The sequence below is a fragment of the Ranitomeya variabilis genome, chromosome 2 (genome assembly GCF_051348905.1).
Source record: "Ranitomeya variabilis isolate aRanVar5 chromosome 2, aRanVar5.hap1, whole genome shotgun sequence".
Lineage (NCBI taxonomy): Eukaryota > Metazoa > Chordata > Amphibia > Anura > Dendrobatidae > Ranitomeya > Ranitomeya variabilis.
Window position 1 is genome coordinate 569,323,293 of NC_135233.1, and position 22,937 is coordinate 569,346,229.

A 22,937-nucleotide genomic window follows, 5' to 3' on the forward strand; every position below is an offset into this window, starting at 1 on the left:
ATTGCCACTGGCACAGGGCCCCTCAAAGTACGGCGGTGTGTTTGCATGGCGGGGGCGCCTCCCACCAGCAGCGACACTTTTGCGTACTCTGAGGGGCCCTGTGCCAGTGACGTCGCCAACGAGTATGCCCCCCCACCTGATGAAGGAACCTGCACTTTCATCTGCACCTTCCTCTTTGTCCCTGTGTAAGGTGGTATAACATGCGGGAAGGGGAACCTTACTTTCAGCAGGGACAGATTCTGGCTGTGTAGAGTACAAGGGGAATGTAGTGGTCTAGGTCAATGTACCAGCAGACTCATTTAGCAGTGGCTGGCAATGGGCAGGATGAGGAGGAAACAGATATAGGGCCAAAGAATAAAGTAGGCTACATGCAGTTCAAAATTGGTAACAGGACTAAACAGGCGGCATTGCTTTGTTCAGTGGAGTAGCAAACCCAAGAGCAGCAGACACTGTTTCAAGGGCCTAACCACACTAGTAGGCCAAATGCAGTTTAATATCTGATAGTATAGGGTGAAAGCCAGAATGTGGAAGCTCAGCTTTGTTCAGTTGAGGACAACACCAGGGAGGGGCAGACACCTTTAGTAGGCCGGAAAAGCCTATTGCATTTTTCAAAATGGTAATTTGGAGCAGAAGGTTGAAGCTCAGCTTTATTTAGTTGAGGGCAACACCAGGGAGGGGCAGAAGCCGTTAGTAGGCCCTAACCACCATTTTTTTTTTTAAAACCACTTAATGAGAGCCGGAAGGTTGAAGCTCAGCTTTATTTAGTTGAGGACAACACCAGGCAGGGGCACACAGACAGACACCTTTAGTAGGCCGGAAAAGCCTATTGCATTTTTCAAAATGGTAATTTGGAGCAGAAGGTTGAAGCTCAGTTTTATTTAGTTGAGGGCAACACCAGGGAGGGGCAGAAGCCGTTAGTAGGCCCTAACCACCATTTTTTTTTTTAAAACCACTTAATGAGAGCCGGAAGGTTGAAGCTCAGCTTTATTTAGTTGAGGACAACACCAGGCAGGGGCACACAGACAGACACCTTTAGTAGGCCGGAAAAGCCTATTGCATTTTTCAAAATGGTAATTTGGAGCAGAAGGTTGAAGCTCAGCTTTATTTAGTTGAGGGCAACACCAGGCAGGGGCACACAGACAGACACCTTTAGTAGGCCGGAAAAGCCTATTGCATTTTTCAAAATGGTAATTTGGAGCAGAAGGTTGAAGCTCAGCTTTATTTAGTTGAGGGCAACACCAGGGAGGGGCAGAAGCCGTTAGTAGGCCCTAACCACCATTTTTTTTTTTTAAAACCACTTAATGAGAGCCGGAAGGTTGAAGCTCAGCTTTATTTAGTTGAGGACAACACCAGGCAGGGGCACACAGACAGACACCTTTAGTAGGCCGGAAAAGCCTATTGCATTTTTCAAAATGGTAATTTGGAGCAGAAGGTTGAAGCTCAGCTTTATTTAGTTGAGGGCAACACCAGGCAGGGGCACACAGACAGACACCTTTAGTAGGCCGGAAAAGCCTATTGCATTTTTCAAAATGGTAATTTGGAGCAGAAGGTTGAAGCTCAGCTTTATTTAGTTGAGGGCAACACCAGGCAGGGGCACACAGACAGACACCTTTAGTAGGCCGGAAAAGCCTATTGCATTTTTCAAAATGGTAATTTGGAGCAGAAGGTTGAAGCTCAGCTTTATTTAGTTGAGGGCAACACCAGGGAGGGGCAGAAGCCGTTAGTAGGCCCTAACCACCATTTTTTTTTTTTTAAACCACTTAATGAGAGCCGGAAGGTTGAAGCTCAGCTTTATTTAGTTGAGGACAACACCAGGGAGGGGCAGAAGCCGTTAGTAGGCCCTAACCACCATTTTTTTTTTTAAAACCACTTAATGAGAGCCGGAAGGTTGAAGCTCAGCTTTATTTAGTTGAGGACAACACCAGGGAGGGGCAGAAGCCGTTAGTAGGCCCTAACCACCATTTTTTTTTTTAAAACCACTTAATGAGAGCCGGAAGGTTGAAGCTCAGCTTTATTTAGTTGAGGACAACACCAGGCAGGGGCACACAGACAGACACCTTTAGTAGGCCGGAAAAGCCTATTGCATTTTTCAAAATGGTAATTTGGAGCAGAAGGTTGAAGCTCAGCTTTATTTAGTTGAGGGCAACACCAGGCAGGGGCACACAGACAGACACCTTTAGTAGGCCGGAAAAGCCTATTGCATTTTTCAAAATGGTAATTTGGAGCAGAAGGTTGAAGCTCAGCTTTATTTAGTTGAGGGCAACACCAGGGAGGGGCAGAAGCCGTTAGTAGGCCCTAACCACCATTTTTTTTTTTTAAAACCACTTAATGAGAGCCGGAAGGTTGAAGCTCAGCTTTATTTAGTTGAGGACAACACCAGGGAGGGGCAGAAGCCGTTAGTAGGCCCTAACCACCATTTTTTTTTTTAAAACCACTTAATGAGAGCCGGAAGGTTGAAGCTCAGCTTTATTTAGTTGAGGGCAACACCAGGCAGGGGCACACAGACAGACACCTTTAGTAGGCCGGAAAAGCCTATTGCATTTTTCAAAATGGTAATTTGGAGCAGAAGGTTGAAGCTCAGCTTTATTTAGTTGAGGGCAACACCAGGCAGGGGCACACAGACAGACACCTTTAGTAGGCCGGAAAAGCCTATTGCATTTTTCAAAATGGTAATTTGGAGCAGAAGGTTGAAGCTCAGCTTTATTTAGTTGAGGGCAACACCAGGCAGGGGCACACAGACAGACACCTTTAGTAGGCCGGAAAAGCCTATTGCATTTTTCAAAATGGTAATTTGGAGCAGAAGGTTGAAGCTCAGCTTTATTTAGTTGAGGGCAACACCAGGGAGGGGCAGAAGCCGTTAGTAGGCCCTAACCACCATTTTTTTTTTTTAAAACCACTTAATGAGAGCCGGAAGGTTGAAGCTCAGCTTTATTTAGTTGAGGACAACACCAGGGAGGGGCAGAAGCCGTTAGTAGGCCCTAACCACCATTTTTTTTTTTAAAACCACTTAATGAGAGCCGGAAGGTTGAAGCTCAGCTTTATTTAGTTGAGGACAACACCAGGGAGGGGCAGAAGCCGTTAGTAGGCCCTAACCACCATTTTTTTTTTTAAAACCACTTAATGAGAGCCGGAAGGTTGAAGCTCAGCTTTATTTAGTTGAGGACAACACCAGGCAGGGGCACACAGACAGACACCTTTAGTAGGCCGGAAAAGCCTATTGCATTTTTCAAAATGGTAATTTGGAGCAGAAGGTTGAAGCTCAGCTTTATTTAGTTGAGGGCAACACCAGGCAGGGGCACACAGACAGACACCTTTAGTAGGCCGGAAAAGCCTATTGCATTTTTCAAAATGGTAATTTGGAGCAGAAGGTTGAAGCTCAGCTTTATTTAGTTGAGGGCAACACCAGGGAGGGGCAGAAGCCGTTAGTAGGCCCTAACCACCATTTTTTTTTTTTAAAACCACTTAATGAGAGCCGGAAGGTTGAAGCTCAGCTTTATTTAGTTGAGGACAACACCAGGGAGGGGCAGAAGCCGTTAGTAGGCCCTAACCACCATTTTTTTTTTTAAAACCACTTAATGAGAGCCGGAAGGTTGAAGCTCAGCTTTATTTAGTTGAGGACAACACCAGGCAGGGGCACACAGACAGACACCTTTAGTAGGCCGGAAAAGCCTATTGCATTTTTCAAAATGGTAATTTGGAGCAGAAGGTTGAAGCTCAGCTTTATTTAGTTGAGGGCAACACCAGGGAGGGGCAGAAGCCGTTAGTAGGCCCTAACCACCATTTTTTTTTTTTAAAACCACTTAATGAGAGCCGGAAGGTTGAAGCTCAGCTTTATTTAGTTGAGGACAACACCAGGGAGGGGCAGAAGCCGTTAGTAGGCCCTAACCACCATTTTTTTTTTTAAAACCACTTAATGAGAGCCGGAAGGTTGAAGCTCAGCTTTATTTAGTTGAGGACAACACCAGGGAGGGGCAGAAGCCGTTAGTAGGCCCTAACCACCATTTTTTTTTTTAAAACCACTTAATGAGAGCCGGAAGGTTGAAGCTCAGCTTTATTTAGTTGAGGACAACACCAGGCAGGGGCACACAGACAGACACCTTTAGTAGGCCGGAAAAGCCTATTGCATTTTTCAAAATGGTAATTTGGAGCAGAAGGTTGAAGCTCAGCTTTATTTAGTTGAGGGCAACACCAGGCAGGGGCACACAGACAGACACCTTTAGTAGGCTGGAAAAGCCTATTGCATTTTTCAAAATGGTAATTTGGAGCAGAAGGTTGAAGCTCAGCTTTATTTAGTTGAGGGCAACACCAGGGAGGGGCAGAAGCCGTTAGTAGGCCCTAACCACCATTTTTTTTTTTTAAAACCACTTAATGAGAGCCGGAAGGTTGAAGCTCAGCTTTATTTAGTTGAGGACAACACCAGGGAGGGGCAGAAGCCGTTAGTAGGCCCTAACCACCATTTTTTTTTTTAAAACCACTTAATGAGAGCCGGAAGGTTGAAGCTCAGCTTTATTTAGTTGAGGACAACACCAGGCAGGGGCACACAGACAGACACCTTTAGTAGGCCGGAAAAGCCTATTGCATTTTTCAAAATGGTAATTTGGAGCAGAAGGTTGAAGCTCAGCTTTATTTAGTTGAGGGCAACACCAGGGAGGGGCAGAAGCCGTTAGTAGGCCCTAACCACCATTTTTTTTTTTTAAAACCACTTAATGAGAGCCGGAAGGTTGAAGCTCAGCTTTATTTAGTTGAGGACAACACCAGGGAGGGGCAGAAGCCGTTAGTAGGCCCTAACCACCATTTTTTTTTTTAAAACCACTTAATGAGAGCCGGAAGGTTGAAGCTCAGCTTTATTTAGTTGAGGGCAACACCAGGCAGGGGCACACAGACAGACACCTTTAGTAGGCCGGAAAAGCCTATTGCATTTTTCAAAATGGTAATTTGGAGCAGAAGGTTGAAGCTCAGCTTTATTTAGTTGAGGGCAACACCAGGCAGGGGCACACAGACAGACACCTTTAGTAGGCCGGAAAAGCCTATTGCATTTTTCAAAATGGTAATTTGGAGCAGAAGGTTGAAGCTCAGCTTTATTTAGTTGAGGGCAACACCAGGCAGGGGCACACAGACAGACACCTTTAGTAGGCCGGAAAAGCCTATTGCATTTTTCAAAATGGTAATTTGGAGCAGAAGGTTGAAGCTCAGCTTTATTTAGTTGAGGGCAACACCAGGGAGGGGCAGAAGCCGTTAGTAGGCCCTAACCACCATTTTTTTTTTTTAAAACCACTTAATGAGAGCCGGAAGGTTTAAGCTCAGCTTTATTTAGTTGAGGACAACACCAGGGAGGGGCAGAAGCCGTTAGTAGGCCCTAACCACCATTTTTTTTTTTAAAACCACTTAATGAGAGCCGGAAGGTTGAAGCTCAGCTTTATTTAGTTGAGGACAACACCAGGCAGGGGCACACAGACAGACACCTTTAGTAGGCCGGAAAAGCCTATTGCATTTTTCAAAATGGTAATTTGGAGCAGAAGGTTGAAGCTCAGCTTTATTTAGTTGAGGGCAACACCAGGGAGGGGCAGAAGCCGTTAGTAGGCCCTAACCACCATTTTTTTTTTTAAAACCACTTAATGAGAGCCGGAAGGTTGAAGCTCAGCTTTATTTAGTTGAGGACAACACCAGGCAGGGGCACACAGACAGACACCTTTAGTAGGCCGGAAAAGCCTATTGCATTTTTCAAAATGGTAATTTGGAGCAGAAGGTTGAAGCTCAGCTTTATTTAGTTGAGGGCAACACCAGGGAGGGGCAGAAGCCGTTAGTAGGCCCTAACCAAAGTTGAAGGCCAAATGCAGTTTAATTTCTGATACTATAGGCCGAAAGCCAGAAGGTGGAAGCTCCGATTTAGACAGTGGAGGACAATTTGAATTAGGGACTGCAGACAGACTTAGTAGGCTGTCCCCTGTGGACCATGCATCCACCACATTAACCCATTGCGCCGTAATGGACACGTAATCTTCCGTGGCCATGCCTACAGGTCCATGCGTCTGTTGTCAGGTGCACCTTTGTACTCACAGATTGCCAGAGTGCATGGACAATGCGGTCTTCTACATGCTGGTGGAGGGTTGGGATGGCTTTTCTCGCAAAAGAAGTGTCGACTGGTTAGCTTGTAGCGTGGTACAGCGTAGTCCATCATGGCCTTATTAATAGTAAATAAAATATATAACTAGGCTCTATGAACTTTTAAATAGGTTCCAGGGGTACACGGGCAGCATTGGTGTGGTCAGTGGAGGAGTATTGCAAGTAGGGGCTGCAGACAGGCTATCAAAGGCCTAAAATAACAAACAGTAGGCAGTCATGGCAGTTTTACATCGGTTACATGGATACACAGGCAGGCACTCCAGGCAGCATTGTGGTCAGTGGAGGAGTATTGCAAGTAGGGGCCGCAGACAGGCTATCAAAGGCCTAAAATAACAAACAATAGGCTCATTGCAGTTTTACAGCGGTTACATGGATAGATGGGCAGGCAGCTTGGTGGTGAGTGGAGGAGTATTTAAAGTAGGGACCGCAGACAGGCTATCAAAGGCCTAACATAACAAACAATAGGCTCATGGCAGTTTTACAGCGGTTACATGGATACACGGGCAGGCAGCTTGGTGGTCAATGGAGGAGTATTTAAAGTAGGGACCGCAGACAGGCTTCAAAGGCCTAGCATAAGAAAATGGGCTGGCTGTAGGCACTTTATAATTGGTTCCAGGGGTACACGGGCAGCAGTGGTCTGGTCAGTGGAGGACTAGTGGAAGGAGGGACCGCAGACAGGCTTCAAAGGCCTAAAATAACAAACAATAGGCTCATGGCAGTTTTACAGCGGTTACATGGATACACGGGCAGGCAGCTTGGTGGTGGTGAGTGGAGGAGTATTTAAAGTAGGGACCGCAGACAGGTTATCAAAGGCCTAAAATAACAAACAATAGGCTTATGGCAGTTTTACAGCGGTTACATGGATACACGGGCAGGCAGCTTGGTGGTGAGTGGAGGAGTATTTAAAGTAGGGACCGCAGACAGGCTATCAAAGGCCTAAAATAACAAACAATAGGCTTATGGCAGTTTTACAGCGGTTACATGGATACACGGGCAGGCAGCTTGGTGGTCAGTGGAGGAGTATTTAAAGTAGGGACCGCAGACAGGCTATCAAAGGCCTAACATAACAAACAATAGGCTCATGGCAGTTTTACAGCGGTTACATGGATACACGGGCAGGCAGCTTGGTGGTGGTGAGTGGAGGAGTATTTAAAGTAGGGACCGCAGACAGGCTATCAAAGGCCTAAAATAACAAACAATAGGCTCATGGCAGCTTTACAGCGGTTACATGGATACACAGGCAGCTTGGTGGTGAGTGGATGAGTAGTGCAAGGAGTGTCTGTCCCAGTACTCCCAAAATGTAAATAGATGTTAATGTCTCGCAAAACAACCACAACAAAAAAAAAGGTGGCATACTTAGGTACAGGGGTGGGCTCATCTACTGAGTTTCTGACATAGTAATTTGGCAGTAACTATTTAATGGTGCCAATATAGGACACAGACACAGACTACTTTAAGTTGCATCATAGATGTCTACAAATTTGTATTGTCAGTGCCAGACATTGAATGATGTCAGCGAATAGACTAAAGATTGGTGGAGCTGTGCGACATAATTTTGGACGTGGTAGAGCACATTTTGAGCTGGGGTAGGGGGGAACTCTCTTGAGGCCGGCGGGACCGCCCCAGGGCCCCTCATGTTACAACGGTGTGTCTGACGTTGGGTGCGCACCACCACCGCCAGAGACACTACATTGTACTATGAGGGACCCAGTAGCAATGCCGTCAACCAAAAGCGAGCACACCCACCTCTTCAGACAAACAGCAGTCTCACGGGTGCTTGCGCCAAGTCGCGATACCACGGCCCCGTGTGGGGAGTTTTGCCATTTAGGGAGGTGTAAACATGTCGTATGCTGTACAATCAGCTGCAGCAAATTAGACATTAGAAAAGTAATTCACAGGCAAGAGCTTTTCATAGGAAAGCTAGGTGTCGGCCGGGCAAGGTGGGGCAAAAGATTTAGAAATCCAGTTGTGGTTCATTTTAATGAATGTTAGATCGTCAACATTTTGGGTAGCCAGACGAGTCCTTTTTTCGGTTAATATTGAACCTGCAGCACTGAATACTCTTTCTGATAGGACACTTGCTGCCGGGCAAGCAAGCTCCTGCAATGCATATTCTGCCAATTCTGGCCAGGTGTCTAATTTGGAGGCCCAGTAATCAAATGGGAATGACGGTTGAGGGAGAACATCGATAAGGGATGAAAAATAGTTAGTAACCATACTGGACAAATGTTGTCTCCTGTCACTTTCAATTGATGCAGCAGTACCTGTCCTGTCTGCGGTCATAGCAAAATCACTCCACAACCTGGTCAGAAAACCCCTCTGTCCAACGCCACTTCTGATGTGTGCACCCCTAACACTCCTAGTCTGCTGCCCCCTGGAGCTCGTGTGAGAACGATCACGTGTGCTGTGTGCTGGGAATGCCTGAAGCAAACGGTCAACAAGAGTTGATTGTTTGGTTGCTAATATTAGTTCCAAGTTCTCATGTGGCATAATATTTTGCAATTTGCCTTTATAGCGTGGATCAAGGAGGCAGGCCAACCAGTAATCGTCATCGTTCATCATTTTCGTAATGCGTGTGTCCCTTTTTAGGATACGTAAGGCATAATCCGCCATGTGGGCCAAAGTTCCAGTTGTCAAATCTCCGGTTGTGATTGGTTGAGGGGCAGTTGCAGGCAAATCTACGTCACTTGTGTCCCTCAAAAAACCAGAACCCGGCCGTGACACGCAACCAATTTCCTGTGCCCCCGGGAAAGGTTCGGCATTAAAAATATACTCATCCCCATCATCCTCCTCGTCCTCCACCTCCTCTTCGCCCGCTACCTCGTCCTGTACACTGCCCTGACCAGACAATGGCTGACTGTCATCAAGGCTTTCCTCTTCCTCTGGTGCAGACGCCTGCTCCTTTATGTGCGTCAAACTTTGCATCAGCAGACGCATTAGGGGGATGCTCATGCTTATTACGGCGTTGTCTGCACTAACCAGCCGTGTGCATTCCTCAAAACACTGAAGGACTTGACACATGTCTTGTATCTTAGACCACTGCACACCTGACAACTCCATGTCTGCCATCCTACTGCCTGCCCGTGTATCCTCCCACAAATAAATAACAGCACGCCTCTGTTCGCACAGTCTCTGAAGCATGTGCAGTGTTGAGTTCCACCTTGTTGCAACGTCTATGATTAGGCGATGCTGGGGAAGGTTCAAAGACCGCTGATAGGTCTGCATACGGCTGGCGTGTACAGGCGAACGTCGGATATGTGAGCAAAGTGCACGCACTTTGAGGAGCAGGTCGGAGAACCCAGGATAAGTTTTCAATAAGCACTGCACCACCAGGTTTAAGGTGTGAGCCAGGCAAGGAATGTGTTTCAGTTGGGAAAGGGAGATGGCAGCCATGAAATTCCTTCCGTTATCACTCACTACCTTGCCTGCCTCAAGATCTACTGTGCCCAGCCACGACTGCGTTTCTTGTTGCAAGAACTCGGACAGAACTTCCGCGGTGTGTCTGTTGTCGCCCAAGCACTTCATAGCCAATACAGCCTGCTGACGCTTGGCAGTAGCTGGCCCATAATGGGACAACTGGTGTGCAACAGTGTCATCTGCCGATGGAGTGGTTGGCAGACTGCGTTCTGTGGAAGAGCTGTAGCTTCTGCAGGAGGAGGAGGAGGAGGAGGGGGTGCGAACGCCTACAGCCAACTGTTTCCTAGACCGTGGGCTAGGCACAACTGTCCCTAAATTGATGTCGCCTGTGGACCCTGCATCCACCACATTCACCCAGTGTGCCGTGATGGACACATAACGTCCCTGGCCATGCCTACTGGTCCATGCATCTGTAGTCAGGTGCACCTTTGTACTCACAGATTGCCTGAGTGCATGGACGATGCGCTGTTTAACATGCTGGTGCAGGGCTGGGATGGCTTTTCTGGAAAAAAAGTGTCGACTGGGTAGCTCGTATCGTGGTTCAGCGTACTCCATCAGGGCTTTGAAAGCTTCGCTTTCAACTAACCGGTAGGGCATAATCTCTAACGAGATTAGTCTAGCTATGTGGGCGTTAAAACCCTGTGTACGCGGATGCGAGGATAAGTACTTCCTTTTTCTAACCAGAGTCTCATGTAGGGTGAGCTGGACTGGAGAGCTGGAGATCGTGGAACTTTCGGGTGTGCCGGTGTACATGGCAGACTGAGAGACGGTTGGAGACGGTATTGTTTCCGCCGGTGCCCTAGATGCAATATTTCCTCCTACAAAACTGGTGATTCCCTGACCCTGACTGCTTTTGGCTGGCAAAGAAACCTGCACAGATACTGCCGGTGGTGCGGAAAATGGTGGCCTTACAGTGACGGAAGGGATGTTGCGTTGCTGACTAGCTTCATTGGCCGAGGGTGCTACAACCTTGAGGGACGTTTGGTAGTTATTCCAGGCTTGAAAATGCATGGTGGTTAAGTGTCTATGCATGCAACTAGTATTTAGACTTTTCAGATTCTGACCTCTGCTTAAGCTAGTTGAACATTTTTGACAGATGACTTTGCGCTGATCAGTTGGATGTTGTTTAAAAAAATGCCAGACTGCACTCTTCCTAGACTCGGATCCCTTTTCAGGGATTGCAGACTGAGCTTTAACCGGATGGCAACGCTGTGCTCCAACAGGTTTTGGCTTTGACACGCGTTTTGGGCCAGATACGGGCCCGGCAGATGGAACCTGTTGCGATGTTGATGCCTGCTGCGGCCCCTCCTCCACCTCCGCTTCTGAACTACTGCCGCCTGCACCCTGTTCCCCCAATGGCTGCCAATCGGGGTCAATAACTGGGTCATCTATTACCTCCTCTTCGAGCTCGTGTGCAACTTCGTCTGTGTCACTGTGTCGGTCGGTGGTATAGCGTTCGTGGCGGGGCAACATAGTCTCATCAGGGTCTGATTGTGGATCTGTACCCTGAGAGGGCAATGTGGTGGTCTGAGTCAAAGGAGCAGCATAGTACTCTGGCTGTGGCTGTGCATCAGTGCACTCCATGTCAGAATATACTTGTAATGGGCATGGCCTGTTAAATGTTTCACTTTCTAAGCCAGGGACGGTATGTGTAAAGAGCTCCATGGAGTGACCCGTTGTGTCGCCTGCTGCATCCTTCTCTCTTGTTGTAGTTTTTGCTGAGGAGGACAAGGAAGCGACTTGTCCCTGACCGTGAACATCCACAAGCGACGCGCTGCTTTTACATTTACCAGTTTCAGAAGAGGAGGCAAAAGAGCTAGAGGCTGAGTCTGCAATGTAAGCCAAAACTTGCTGTTGCTGCTCCGCCTTTAAAAGCGGTTTTCCTACTCCCAGAAAAGAGAGCGTTCGAGGCCTTGTGTAGCCTGACGACGAAACTGGCTCCACAGCTCCAGACTTAGGTGGAATATTTTTATCCCCACGACCACCTGATGCTCCACTACCACTACCATCATTACCAGCTGACAATGAACGCCCACGACGACCTCTTGCACCAGACTTCCTCATTGTTTTAAAATCTTAACCAAAGTAACTTTATTTGTTGCTGTCAAACAACTTACACGGTGAGCTATAACTTCAGTATGATTTCAATATCCCTTAACAGGTTGGTGAGACCACAAGGAAAATCAGGCACAATGTTACACACTCTGTTTTCTGTGGCACAAAATCACAGAGATGACACACACGCAGGACTGTCACTCAAGCACTAATGTCAATATTAATCTCCCACCTAATTTATGTATTTTTTTTTTTCAGGGAGACTTTAGAAACCAAATAATAAGAAAAAAAATAAATAAATAAATAGGCTTTCTATAGCCCACTGAATGAGAGATAGCACACACAGCAGTGGCACACAAGCCCTGACTGAGGCCAATATTTTTCTCCCACTGATTGATGTAGTGTTTTTGTGTTGAGGTAGATTTTAGAACACAAATCAAGGAAAAAAAAATAAATAGGCTTTCTATGGCCCACTGAATGAGAGAGAGAGGTGGCACACCCAGGAGTCAAGACTGGCACACAAGCTGAAAGGGCAATATTACTCTCCCACTGTTTTTTTATGTATTTTTTGTTTTTTAAGGGAGACTTTAGAAACCCAATAATATTTAAAAAAATAAATAAATAGGCTTTCTATGGCCCACTGAATGAGAGGGAGAGAGGTGGCACACCCAGGAGTCAAGACTGGCACACAAGCTGAAAGGGCAATATTACTCTCCCACTGTTTTTTTAGGTTTTTTTTGTTTTTTCCGGGAGACTTTAGAAACCAAATAATATTAAAAAAAAAAAAAAAAAAATAGGCTTGCTATAGCCCACTGAATGAGAGATAGCACACACAGCAGTGGCACACAAGCCCTGACTGAGGCCAATATTTTTCTCCCACTGATTGATGTAGTGTTTTTGTGTTGAGGTAGAATTTAGAACACAAATCACGGAAAAAATAAATAGGCTTTCTATGGCCCACTGAATGAAAGGGAGAGAGGTGGCACACCCAGGAGTCAAGACTGGCACACAAGCTGAAAGGGCAATATTACTCTCCCACTGTTTTTTTATGTATTTTTTGTTTTTTAAGGGAGACTTTAGAAACCCAATAATATTTTAAAAAAAAAATAAATAGGCTTTCTATGGCCCACTGAATGAGAGGGAGAGAGGTGGCACACCCAGGAGTCAAGACTGGCACACAAGCTGAAAGGGCAATATTACTCTCCCACTGTTTGTTTAGGTTTTTTTTTTTTTTTCAGGGAGACTTTAGAAACCAAATAATATTAAAAAAAAAAAAAAAAAAAAATAGGCTTGCTATAGCCCACTGAATGAGAGATAGCACACACAGCAGTGGCACACAAGCCCTGACTGAGGCCAATATTTTTCTCCCACTGATTGATGTAGTGTTTTTGTGTTGAGGTAGAATTTAGAACACAAATCACGGAAAAAATAAATAGGCTTTCTATGGCCCACTGAATGAAAGGGAGAGAGGTGGCACACCCAGGAGTCAAGACTGGCACACAAGCTGAAAGGGCAATATTACTCTCCCACTGTTTTTTGTATGTTTTTTTTTTTTTTTCAGGGAGACTTTAGAAACCAAATAATATTAAAAAAAACAAAAAAAAAATAGCCTTTCTATGGCCCACTGAATGAGAGAGAGAGGTGGCACACCCAGGAGTCAAGACTGGCACACAAGCTGAAAGGGCAATATTACTCTCCCACTGTTTTTTTATGTATTTTTTGTTTTTTAAGGGAGACTTTAGAAACCCAATAATATTTAAAAAAATAAATAAATAGGCTTTCTATGGCCCACTGAATGAGAGGGAGAGAGGTGGCACACCCAGGAGTCAAGACTGGCACACAAGCTGAAAGGGCAATATTACTCTCCCACTGTTTTTTTAGGTTTTTTTTTTTTTTTCAGGGAGACTTTAGAAACCAAATAATATTAAAAAAAATAAAAAAATAAATAGGCTTTCTATAGCCCACTGAATGAGAGATAGCACACACAGCAGTGGCACACAAGCCCTGACTGAGGCCAATATTTTTCTCCCACTGATTGATGTAGTGTTTTTGTGTTGAGGTAGAATTTAGAACACAAATCAAGGAAAAAAAAATAAATAGGCTTTCTATGGCCCACTGAATGAGAGAGAGAGGTGGCACACCCAGGAGTCAAGACTGGCACACAAGCTGAAAGGGCAATATTACTCTCCCACTGTTTTTTTATGTATTTTTTGTTTTTTAAGGGAGACTTTAGAAACCCAATAATATTTAAAAAAATAAATAAATAGGCTTTCTATGGCCCACTGAATGAGAGGGAGAGAGGTGGCACACCCAGGAGTCAAGACTGGCACACAAGCTGAAAGGGCAATATTACTCTCCCACTGTTTTTTTAGGTTTTTTTTTTTTTTTCAGGGAGACTTTAGAAACCAAATAATATTAAAAAAAAAAAAAAAAAAATAGGCTTGCTATAGCCCACTGAATGAGAGATAGCACACACAGCAGTGGCACACAAGCCCTGACTGAGGCCAATATTTTTCTCCCACTGATTGATGTAGTGTTTTTGTGTTGAGGTAGATTTTAGAACACAAATCACGGAAAAAAATAAATAGGCTTTCTATGGCCCACTCAGTGAGAGATGGCACACACAGGGATGGCACTGTAGCAGAAATGCCAATCTTAATCTCCCACAAAAAAAAACAAAAAAAAAAAAAAAACTGTCCTACAATTACTATCTCCCTGCAGTAATGTAAGCCAGGTATGGCAGGCAGCAATAGGAGTGGACTGATGCACAAATTAAATAAAAAGTGTGGACAAACAAAAAAGATAGCTGTGCAGAAAGGAAGGAACAAGAGGATATGTGCTTTGAAAAAAGCAGTTGGTTTCCACAGTGGCGTACACACAGCAATACAGCTATCACGGAGCCTTCTAGGGCAGCCCAATGAGCTACAGCGCTGAGGGGAAAAAAAAAAAAAAAATAGCTTCCACAGTCCCTGCACGCCGAAGGTGGTGTTGGACAGTGGAAATCGCTGCAGCACAAGCGGTTTGGTGGTTAGTGGACCCTGCCTAACGCTCTCCCTGCTTCTGACGAAGCGGCAGCAACCTGTCCCTAAGCTCAGATCAGCAGCAGTAAGATGGCGGTCGGCGGGAACGCCCCTTTATAGCCCCTGTGACGCCGCAGACAGCAAGCCAATCACTGCAATGCCCTTCTCTAAGATGGTGGGGACCAGGATCTATGTCATCACGCTGCCCACACTCTGCGTTCACCTTCATTGGCTGAGAAATGGCGCTTTTCGCGTCATTGAAACGCGACTTTGGCGCGAAAGTCGCGTACCGCATGGCCGACAAGCACAGGGGTCGGATCGGGTTTCATGAGACGCCGACTTAGCCAAAAGTCGGCGACTTTTGAAAATGATCGACCCGTTTCGCTCAACCCTAGTTACAGGTACTGTATGTTACAAATCTACTGGAACTAGGCTGAGACTTTGTGTTGTTTAGTAAGAAGAGGAAAAACTCATGTGTCTCCTAGAAAATTTGTGTGATGTGATATTAAGCTTAATGATATGGAATTGGTTTTTTTTGTCTACTTAGTGTTGCATTCATGAATCATGCAAGTGTTCTTTAACACAGTAGTGTCTCAACACCTGTGTGGATGACTCCACTGAATATTTTTGCACCTTCTGAAAAACCATTATTGCAAACTATTCAGCAAAGGGAACATATTTTCTGTTTAGGCAGGTCATTGGTGAAGCTGGGAGGACATATAAGATAATTAGTACAATAACAGGAAAGTGACCTTTGTTTCTAGTGAACACACACATCCCACTTCATCTTTCTGCCGTCTCGTGATGTTTAACACCTTCTAAAATATAAAATATAGGAAAAAAGTTCTATTTGAGTAAATTGTCAGCTGAATCTGGCTGCTTCTGCCTCTTCCATGTCTATTTGTTTCACATTTTATATGCAGCGCAATGTGATTATCATGCCGTTCTTGGTCAAATCAGAAAAGTGTGACAACATTAAACATTGTCATGACATCATTGTAATTCTCAATAAGCAGCATTCAACGACAAGCATTTGTAAAATGGTTTTCCGCTTAAAGTTTCAGTTTCAAGAGCAAATTAAATGCCTTATAAATAATGTAGTTAAGCATCATAATCCTACACATAATAAACTTAGTAGTGGTCCAAAACTAACTTTTATTTTAATCGTAAATTTCTATTTATTTAATGTCATTATCTAATCTTTTCTAAATATACTTTCATTCAAGTCTTTATCATTCCCTCGCTACAATCCGTCTTTTTTTCCAACTTCTTGTTTAATAATGCTTTGTTTAAGAACACCCAGTGCATGCTGGGATACTCAAATGAAATGTCATCATGGAGCAGCAGCCACTGTAACTGACGCAGCCTCTGCCCCCTCCCTGAAATTAAGTGTTATCAGTGACCTGTTTGAGGAGTTGGGCTTGTCCCTGCTCTACTGAGCATGCACTAGTTGTCAAGTCGGCGGTATGCTGTTTTGATTTGGTCACTGTGTAATGTTAGTTTTAATGTGCAGTGACAGTGCACTTCCTCGCCAGCTGTGATGAGAAGTGAAAAACTAGCAAGAGAGTGCACTGTCAGTGCAATGTAAGGAGAGAATCCAGCAAGCAGAGACCAGCGCCGCTTCTGCCAATGATGTCAGTAACTGCAGCTCCTGATGTCTCCTGAGTATTCCAGCATGTACTGGGGGTTCTCAAATGAAGCATCATCAAACAGAAAATGGTTAAAAACAATGTAGACCTCTCTAAATCTTGGTTCGATCATGGACTGCAATGGTTGGACTGATAATGGGGCTCTCAACCGGATCATGACAGCTTCATATATTTCTATGAGGGTGTTACGCTTTGGTTGGGGGCCCTGCGGTCAGTTCATGACCAGACCGAAATCCAAGAACATCTGCATGAGCTCTAACTCACTCTTACCATTGATTTCTGAGTAGCTAATCTTCACCACTGCCTATGCCACATATTGAACACCTGAGTTGTTTTACCTGTCACTTAAAATAGGAGGTATGTTCACACTGTGTTTTCTTTTCTACAGCGGTCAAAAACTATTTTTTTTAACCAGAAACCACTGTAGGAAAAATGCTGATTTTTTTTTTTTGTCTGAATGCATTTTTTTTTTAATTCTGAAGTGTATTGTTAATATATTCTTGTGTGTTTTCTGTTTAGTTTTTCCAATTTTTAAGTGTTCGTAGAATTTTTTTTTTTTTTTAAAAAAGCTGTTTCACGATTTTTGACATCAATCAAGCAATAAATATATATGTATTTTTAGTGAAATCGCATACAAAATGCCCAGGTGTCTTATATTTTTTTTTTTAGCCTTCTCACTGACTTGTACAGTAAAGTTATATGATCAATTCATTTTTGTTTCCTTTTTTACATATTTTTTAACTGCTTGATCTTTTTGGACGCTTGAAGCCAATACAAATTACTTTAAAGCCTGAACATTTGAACAGTAAGACATTTTACAATAGAATTAAGTGAGAGAGTTTTTCAAGTGTTTTATTAAACTAATTTTTGGAGCGGAACTGCTCATAAAAAAAAAAAAAAGGGTGAACCTACCCTTAGAGTACTCGCGTACTTAGAGTGGCTCGCGCTTTTCTAGCAATATTCATAGATATATGATTCACTATCCCTCACACCAGATAAAAAACTGTTAGTATTCACGACAAGGGTAAATGTTTTTTTTTTTTTTCATTTGACAGAAGGACAGTAATGAAATACATAATAAAACTTCGCTTATTTGCTGCTAAGTTGTACCTCAGGCATTGAGCACATAAAAATGTTGTGTTTTTAACGCTCTTTGCTGTAAGTGGCAGATGTTATGAATAATAAACAATACAACCCCTCCGAGTTCCCAGTGATGGATTCCATAAAACTTCTACATAAATCTGTTCTAAAGCTCCAGAACACTGAACTGTGATTATGTTCACTTGTAATATAACGCGGCATTACAAAATTACATCTATATAACCACCAAGATTTTTTGATTCCCCCACGTTTGCAGCCTCCAATTCACAAAAAGCATTCATCTAGCGTGCTCTTTTATTCAGAGTAACTCAATTACTTTCTTATTGTCTCCTTACTTTTACCAACTTACGAAACTCCTGTCCCAGATTCTACGCTTTTGAGTTTTGCAGTTCATTATGGAAAATGATTAAACTATAAAGTCTCAGTACAAGAAACCACATGGTATCTGGAAGCTTGGAGTTTTCTTAGGGGGTTAAATACCATTCTTGTGATAAATTTTAATTTTTCATTGGGTTTACAGTGGGTTTAGATTAAAAAAGTATCCACATTTCTGGTCAATGTTGTTCTGCCCCTGAAGATCCCTGTTTTTTCGCAAATAAAGTGACCTTTGCAATTTTGTTGTAGAACTGTGTTAACTGTCATCTGTAAACTGCAATTTAGCCCTATGGAAAAGTGTTGTTTCACCCCAAATTTTGTGTCACTATTTTACTAAATTTTGCCCTTTGTTTCATTAATTTTATTAATCATTCCCTAATTTTATCAAACAAAACCTGTGAGGCAGTCACAGAAAAAGTAAAGTTGTGCTGGGAATAAATTACACAAAGGTGGACTCAATTTTATTTTCTTTGGTGGTTCGTGGCTACTCCATTTGTGATGTGTTTTGTCACTTTATCAATTGTGACTTCTGGAGGCAATTGGTAGCTCAGGGTTTTACTTAGGGTTATCAGACTACAGGAACTGAAAGCAAATGCACATCACAATTTTCAGATTTATTATTTTTAAAATTTAAAAATATGATTTCCTTTATGCTTCAAAAATACTTGCAACTTTGTGTAGGTAGATCACAGCAAATCCTAATAAAATTAATTGAAATTTTTGGGTGTTATGTAAAAAAATGTAGAAAATACACTGGATAGAAATACTTTTCAAGGCACTGTATGTGATATTATATTGTAGTTGTAACTTTACATGCAGGTATATGACACTTTTTACAACATGCAGTGTAAATGTATGTGAAAAATTGGGAAGGGGTAAAGGGACTGCAGACTTTCCCTCAACTGCCGTTCTTTCCAGCTGTAGCAAGCCTGATTATACCTATGAGCATATAATGTGCAAGCAATGTGGTGCTGTCGTATAAAGTAACATTTTTTTCCCTGCTTTTGAAACATTAATATCTGTACCTGCACTTTCCATTTCTGCTTCTATTGCTAGGCGCCACCACACCTTCATTGTAAATAACTCTGGGCCAGGCCTGGGCAAAGTGGACCGAGGCAGACGTGGGGCTGGAAATCAGAGGTCCATGGGCCACACGGTGCCTGCCCGCTCGCTGTCTCCATGTGCAGCTCTGAGCTGCGCCCACCGCTGACTCTTTTGGTGGAATGAGACAGTGACAGAGGAGCCTGACTTCCCTGAGTTAGAAGTGCCCGAAGAGAACTTTGGGACTGATCAAGTTAGGGACCTTACCTCAAAGGGGGCATTTGATAATGTCACCGTATGTAATGGGGCTGCTCAAGAGCTTGAGGCTGACGCCAAGTTCCCTCACTTTACAGTTAATGGGGATTAATTGTACTGAGTGACCAAACTGAGGGAGGTGAGATAGTGAAGCAGCTGTTGGTTCCTGCAATATATCTGTGGACGGTTTTAGACATGGCCAATTCGCATGTTTTGGGGGACATCTTGGGGTAGAGAAAACTTAGGCGAGAGTAATATGGAGGTTCTATTGGCAATGATGTTACCAGGAGATCCTAAATTATTGTAGGTCCTGCCCCACCTACCAGATAACCGCTCCTTCTCATTTCTGAAGTCCCTTAGTCCCATTACCTACGGTAGAGGTCCCCTTTGAGAGGATTGCCATGGACCCTAGTAGGTCTCCTAGTTGAGTCTGCAAGGGGGCATTGGTACATCCTAGTGGTCATGGATTAGCGACCCGGTACCCTGAGGTGGTGCCACTAAGGAACTCTTCGGATAAGAATGGATGGGAGATTATCCATACCTTTTGATAGGTTGGCCTGCCAAAGAAGATTTTGATGGACCAGGGAAGCCCCTTCATGAGTAAAGTGATTAGGGAGCTGTGTAGTGTCCTCTAGATTGCCCAGCTGCACACCCCAGTTTACCATCCGCAGACCATTGACCTGGTAGAGCGCTTTAATAAGACCTTAAAGGCCATACTCAAGAAAGTCATTGAGAAGGATGGTCAAGACTGGGACTGTGCTTCTGTTTCTCCTGTTCTCCATCAGAGAAGTTCCTCATGCCTCCACTGGCTTCTCTCCTTTCAATCTCCTGTATGGTCAGCATCCGCAAGGCTCCTGGACATTGCCAAGGAAACCTGGGGAGCCAAGGTCACACAACACCAGAGTGTCATTGAGCATGTTGCCCAGTTGCAGGAGAGGATGGCTCAAGTTTTGCCTATTGTGAAGTAGCAAGGGTATATAACTGATCAGCAAGGCTAAAGCAGTTCCAGCCCAGGGACCATGTGCTAGTGCTTATCACCACGGTGGATAGCAAGTTCCTAGCCAAGTGGTAAGGCCAATATGAGGTATTGGAAAACCTGGGTGAAGTGAATTACAAGGTACACCAGCTCTCGTCGAAGGAAGCTGCACCAAGTGTATCATGTGAACTTGCTCAAGCATGATGGGACAGGGAATCGCTGGAAGCTCCTTCCCTGGGAGCCCGTCCCAAAGCCAAAGTGGAGGAGGTCACAATTTGTGAGACTCGAACACTGGCCCAGAAGCAACAGTGTCAGGAACTATTAACTATTCTTGGAGTTGCCAGGGTGTATATAGGTGGTGGAGCATTACGTGTTAACAGAGCCGTACTGATGATTCTTCTGAAATCTGCAATACTTTTCAAGATCAGCTTGTCATTTTGAATTCCAAAATTTGAACACTGTTGAATTAAAAAATATTTTACAATGCAGTAGTGTCTGATATACCCAGATATTAGTGAAGAGAGGCACAGTCCTGAATCTGACTATAACATTTTTTTCCTTGTATTCTAAAGCAACCGATACCTCACGTCATATTAATCAATCTCTACAAGGAAGTTAAAAAGCATTACTTTAGTTTAGTTGCCAAGAAATTACACATTTTTAGTTTTTTTTTTAACATCTCAGCAATTCTGCCCTTGTTTATTTTATTTCGTTTGCAATGCAAATTCAATTTCATTTCTTAAAATTCAGGAAACATGTCAACACAGAAACAGACTAATAGTCTAGAAGAAACCGAGGGAGGAAATAAATAAATATGAATTATTCTACTATTTAATTATTTTGATATATTAATTTGCTAGTACATGAGCAAATAAATAATTGCACATGTCAATACACAATAGATGTTAGTCGTTGTTTCTAAACGGTTATTTCCATTCTGCTTACCATGCTAGTTAAGTGCCGTACATTATGTATTAATTACGCTAATGTAGCTAAAGTGTTGCTGCCTAGCATACATTCTGATGTTTTAGCAGACGTATGCTTTGTATTCGACAGAATGTATTGGAGAATAGGAGCATCCTTAGAAGTCAGAGGTAGGGAGCGCTGGCAGATGATGTCATTCCATAAAGCATATGCTGCTTTTCCCTCACTGTTAAACCTAATTCCACTAGAGATAGGAACATCAGACTTGCCCTCTGGCATACTGTGCCTGGCAGGCTGCCTGAAACAGCTCACAAAACAAGCTGGACAGAATTAAGGAATGTGTGAACATGGTAGCACAAAGGGAATAACTAAGACAGGATCTACGTAACCCATACACTGCTGGAAATGGATTGCGAATGTCAAATCATTGAGCGACATTCATTTTTTCGAATTCATAGTTAAAGGTTGATAGTATATAGACCGATGTGCACTCATAAAATGTGGTGGTTACAGATTAAACACCAATATATACAGTGCTGTCTGTATAAAAGTGACAATAGTTAGACTCATTGTCAGATTGGGCTGCCAAGGGCCCACCAGTAACCAACTCCAGGGCCCCACTTATCAGCTACATACAAATGTGACATTATCCTCAATCACAAATGTATATAACAATGAACTGGGTAGATTGGTAAATGAATAAGATGCCGCCTTTGTCTGTACATAGTGATTCATGTACAATGGGTACAGAAAGTATTCATCACCCTTTAAATTGTTCACTAGGGTTGAGCGAAACGGGTCGGCCATTTTCAGAAGTCGCCGACTTTTGGCAAAGTCGGGTTTCATGAAACTCGACCCGACCCCTGTGTGGGGTCAGCCATGAGGTCGGCGATCTTCTGAATCTGGTATCGGAATTCCAATACCGAGTTCCGATATGTTTGCGATATCGGGAATCGGTATCGGAATCCATATTTAAGTGTTAAATAAAGAATCAAAATAAAAAATATTGATATACTCACCGTCGGACGCGCCCTGGTACTAACCGGCAGGCTTCCTTCCTAAGAATGAGCGCGTGAATGACCTGCGGTGACGTCGCGGCTTGTGATTGGTCGCGAGCGGTCACATGGACAAGCCGCGACATCATCTAAGGTCATCTAAGGTCCTTCACGCGCTCATTCTTAGGAAGGAAGGCTGCCGGAAAGAAGCAGGGCGCGTCCGAGGGTGAGTATATACCTAATAGGAATATACTCACCCTCGGACGCGACCTTAGATGATGTTGCGGCTTGTCCATGTGACCGCTCGCGACCAATCACAAGCCGCGACGTCACCGCAGGTCATTCACGCGCTCATTCTTAGGAAGGAAGCCTGCCGGTTAGTACCAGGACGCGTCCGAGGGTGAGTATATCAATATTTTTTATTTTGATTCTTTATTTTACACATTAATATGGATCCCAGGGCCTGAAGGAGAGTTTCCTCTCCTTCAGACCCTGGGAAACATAGTATCCCATTGCACTGCATTGGGTTTCGTGTTTCGGCCGACCCCGACTTTTTTATAGGATCGGCCGATTTCACTCGACCCGACTTTTGAGAAAGTCAGGTTTCGTGAAACCCGACCCGATCCTATAAAAATAAAAGTCGCTCAACCCTATTGTTCACTCTTTTTTTTTTATTTACCAAATGGCTGCAATGAAATAGTTATTTTTTTTCACATTAATGTACACTCTGCACCACATCTTGACTGCAAAAATTTCTACATTTGTTTCTATTTCAAATGTAATAAAATAAATACTGAAATATCACATGGTCATAAGTATGCAGACCCTTTGCTCAGACACTCATATTTAAGTCACCTGGTGTCCATTTCCTTGTGATCCTCCTTGAGATGGTTCTACTCCTTCATTGGAGTCCAGCTGTGTTTAATTAAACTGATAGGAGTTGATTTGGAAAGGCACACACCTGTCTATATAAGACCTCACATCTCACAGTGCATGTCAGACCAAA